Below are 4,960 nucleotides of genomic sequence, written 5' to 3'. Positions count from 1 at the left end.
CTCCTGTGTCGGTTCGTTGGGTGCATTCAATTCGGCCGTTCTGTGTGTGGTTGTTCCGCTGTGATTCGGCCGTTTCCTTCTTGCTTTGTGATGTGAGTTTGAGTGAACAGACCGACAACCAAGCAGCGCACATGATCTACCTACATTCCACGACATTGCCAATATTTGGAATTTTGCCAAGAATAACTCCCTTGGGAATCCACAAGTATCTTCATTCTGCAACCCATTTCACTCCACACATGTCCGATGTTTCTTAAATATAGAGAAACAGCATTATCATCACGTAAATTTTCAAAAACAGCTGGAGAGACAAATCCAGTTAAGCTACCCTGTGAGTGCTCAAAAATGCGGTTACCCCCGGGACACTTTACACCAAGAGATGCAGATATCCAGCTGAGTTTTACTTTCGACATAGTTTACCTGCCGGAATTGTGGGCTAGAATGAACTGGCGTCGTTTTAAAAATATTTTTTCCAAAAAAAAACACGCCACAAAACCACATTGATGCCAACCAACGATATACCGTTGAAAATAAAACACTCATAACAACTCAACAGAGGTTGTTTGCATTCACAGAGCATTGTCTCATTTTCGGTGCTTGCATTGCTGCTAATCTCCCTTCATGTCAGGTAACAGTGTTTACACACGGGTCACTTCCCATCCCATCAACCATGTCGTTGCAATTGTATGGGTATGGGTTTCGCGTGTGGACACTGCTGCCTACCAGCTATTTTACATGGTAACTAAAATGTATCTTCATGCAATGAAGTATGGGTTACGTGTGTGGACGCCGTGGCCTACGAGCTATTTTACGTGGTAACTAAAATGTATCTTCATGCAATGACAGCACCGAAATCGGCGGGTAGTCCCTAGTCATGGGAAGAACTGAGCCACTGCTGGCGTGAAAAATGGATCTTGAACTAGCAAACCCAAGCAAAAAGTGCGATGAGATTACATCACGCAATGAGCCAGACCTACCTTCATTCTTTCTTCCGCTCGCCGTGTGCGCACGCATATGAGGTGAGCACAAAGTCGACTTTGTGGACTATGGCCCGATGTCGCCAGCCTTACAGAATGCTGTTCACCTTCCTCAGTCACGTTAAAAAATATAGCTCCTTTCAGGTAGCTATAATGACGAAGTCTCTGGTTCCCTTTGGGTGACTTGGAATTTTGTCCATCGAATCGGGGGACTGAGAAGAGGTAGGGCTGAATAGGGAAGACTATCTATTGGAAGTCGAACCGCTATATAAATACTGTATACATACTACTATATACATACTATATATATATATAGTGTTATGTCGAAATATTTCCATTGGTATCTACTGATCACCGTTCTGGGTCGTAACTACCAAGCCTGCAGCAATGAACAGACCTCAGCCGGAAGTGAATTTGACCTTTGAGACTTCCACAGTTACATCACTTGGTTTTCCGCCTTTTCTAGCTCTGGTGAAGAGGTGCGAAGCGTCATTAGGATGTCCTTCCCGCTACTGGCCGGATGATTGCCGATTCAGAGCTCTCTGAATTTTGAGTAAGTGGTGTACGGATGATGATATTCGGCAAGGATTGACTAACTTCAGCGACAGGACAAAACCTCAACTGAAAGAAACCAAGTGCCCTCACATTACCATCCATGGTATCGTATCCAAGGTATCGTATCCAAGCTCCCACCAACAAAATCGACACATTGCGCAAGCAATAACTGGGCCAAGAAGTATGCGATAGCCACCGGCATGACTATACAGAGTGTCATTCCCGTTTCTCGAGTATAGCCTGTAGTCCCCTATACAAGAAATCACTACATGGGGATATTTTTTCCGTGAGTCCAAATCAAGTGGCATATCGATGCTCCATAGCTGGCCAGATATCAAAGCAGTGATCTTCGTCACATCATTTATTGTCAGTAACAGCCTGATTCTAAGAATTCAGAGGTCAGAAGAGTTTGACTGTTGGTAGTTTGTTAAAGGATAACCAATCAACACAAAGGAACGCAGACCACAAACGGACCAATAGATTCACCAAATTTGTTACACTTTAAGTAGCCAGTCACGTCAGAAGATAACAGATAGCCTTCGAATGCTATATAAGCACACGCAGACAAGGAAGAAGTACCCACAAAACTGCGCACTGCAAGCCAATTGCCAAGCTCGGTGGACAGATCAACAGCTACCTAATCAACAACCAATGAGTTTGACTGTGTTTCGCTTGTGGTCTAGGCAATTTTTACACGGTCCTATTTTACTGTCGGATGATGCAGTGACATAAAACAACCTACGGGCGCTTTCCATTTCGTCCTGGAAATTCCAGTTGGAGTACGACCAGTACCTCAGCGGAGTATCAACAGAGTTTGTATTCAATTTGTTATTGCGGTATACAAAATATTCCCGCGTCACTTACGAACACTGACGGGATAGTAGCCTCACTAGAACACACAATACTGATGAGTTCCATGGAACGGATATGTCAAGCTAAGATGTACACCACCCCATTATTAGTGGGTACGTGCTTATTTGATGTGATTATCCCATCAACTGCACACAGAGTTTCACTAACCTGCGAACGTTTAGCGCGGGCCGTAGTCTCAAGACATAAATGTGACTTCACGATATTGATCAGCGCGCCAAAATCTTGGATGGTTGAAGGCAGGCACCTCTAAAACCACTACGTTATACATGAGTATTCAACATAGCATGTCGAGACTGGAAGCATTTTGGTTTCGGCTCTACATGTTGAGTTTCCAACGAGGTCTATCCCATGTCTGATATTACACTGCTGGCTTTCGATAGGAACAAATGAAGGGACTGAAAAGTTGGTGGCACGTTCAGTCTAGGAAGCGACCGGTGAAGATGCATTGTTGACCTTGTTGAGCTGATCGTTCAAAGCGATCATGCTGTTGACCGTGACAAAGACGAGACTGGTTTCTCGATCAAGCGCTCCAAGCCATCGTTGCGTGACGGATCAGCAGTGAAATTAAAGCTGTCAATCTTGCTTTCAAGGTGCATGGTTCACATTGATCCTCAAGAATGTAGTCTCGTCAAGTAGAGCTGATGGTTATATCGTCACTGTAAAAGTTATCTACCACTGTCAATTTTCAGCATCTCAATATAGTACCTTCGTCAGAAACGTACTATAACTTCGAATTGGTTTCTCAGTTACGTTTTTTTTNTCTCAGTTACTTTTTTTTGCATTCACCAGTGGAATGTGTAATTTAATTTATAACTTGTTCTCCACGCCAGTGCGATATCAATTATTTCTGACGTTTGCGCCGACAGTGGGAACATATCGTTTATGGAATAAACTCATTTGCATATCAAATTGACGTTAATGGGGATTCATCTGGTTCTCTCGTTCAAGGTAAAGTTTGCTGCACGACGTTTTCAGTTGGTGCGATTTTCGACGTAATTTAGTCACGTTTATTTGCGGAATATAAAACAAGGTTGTCGGAAAATCACACAAGTGGTCTCTACCCTTATTTGCCTAGACTAACGAAGGGCGTTCGGGGACCTTGTGATAACAAAACAAGGAATCACCTTATCTGTTTCCGTCTTTAGCCAGAACCTGACAATATGATAACCTAAACCTGTTCCTTCGCTGGCTTTCATTCAGGTTAGCACCCATCCCTGCAGAGCAGTCGACCCTCGGAGAAAGCGATGGTGTCTCTTTGGTGGAGGTGTTGATCGGAATTGGTGCATTCATGCCTTGGCAAGAAACAGCGTACATTCTCATGGTTATCCGAACTGGTGCCCTATTTTGCCCGTTGTTCAATCTATCTAAAAGTCCAGAAGATAGCAAACTCTACCTAGAAGTGGATCATCAATTGCAGGCTAACTTTCACTTTTCAGAATTTGGTTCAAAGTAGTAAACAAATATTACTTTATGCCAACTCCTCCCAGTGGTAGTCCAAATATGGCTTAGTTGAACATCTACAATGTGCCAAAGAACTCACCTCTGCGTCAATTTTGCATTTGACCTGATACTCCCCGGCTGATGTGGACAAAGCGGGGTTTTCTACGACCACCAGAACTTCTGGCTGAAAACCCGACACATTTAGTTTACGTCCCATGGCGTAATTACTCGCATAGTAGGTCCAACCACACACTCAGCATTCCGGATTTTATTTTTGCGACGTTTCAACTAACGTTGACCTCAGCCTGTTTGGACGTTTGGACAGATAAAGTTCTTGGGCAGCTAAATCCACATGGCACCATTATTTTCGCTACTTGAACTCTGGAAACTGTTATGATGCTAATGTCCCCTTTGCTGACGTGAAGTCAATCTTCAGTCCACCCCCTTCCTTAATCTCTACCAGCTTATCAAAAGTGCATCCTGTCGGACTAGCTTTCACCAAGGGAAGTATGTAAAAGTGTCAGGAGCAGACTCCTCTTTCTGGGTGTGTACCAGCACGGTCAGATGAGAAAACCTCCGTCGCGTTCCTTTACGGCGGTCGTCATCATCCTCATAATCCTTCGCGTCATCATTACTACTGAAACACGTCAGTAGACAGTAGTTCTTGTTGTCGTTGATGAAAATTCATAACAATAGGTGAGATCAAATCACAAGCTTCCAGGGCCTAATGCAGGAAGTGATTAGCAAAGGAAGGTCCAGGCGACATTTCATGAACTAACATCTTCGGAAAAGGATTCGTGACCTGGTCCAAAACCTGGCAGGTGACTGTTTTGACTGGCTTTTGTGGCTGGTGATCTCGTCGAACGCACATGTCATCATTTGGGGAACACTAAATAGTCAGTGAGAACTCATCATCATCATCGACAGCATGACTTCAGTATTCAGCACCGATGCTTCACTGCCGTACAACCATGATGTATTTGAAAGCCTTATTGTAAAGAAAAGAATAAAGGTGGACGGGGGAGGGACTTAGTGCTAGATTAACACAATCATTCCGAGGTGCCTATACTCACAGACACTCACTCAGGCGATCTGGACAGAAACTGACAACAAGA

This window comes from Opisthorchis viverrini, assembly GCF_000715545.1.
Source record: "Opisthorchis viverrini unplaced genomic scaffold opera_v5_224, whole genome shotgun sequence".
NCBI lineage: Eukaryota > Metazoa > Platyhelminthes > Trematoda > Opisthorchiida > Opisthorchiidae > Opisthorchis > Opisthorchis viverrini.
The sequence above is the reverse complement of the archived record's forward strand: the minus strand, read 5'-3'. Positions refer to the sequence as shown.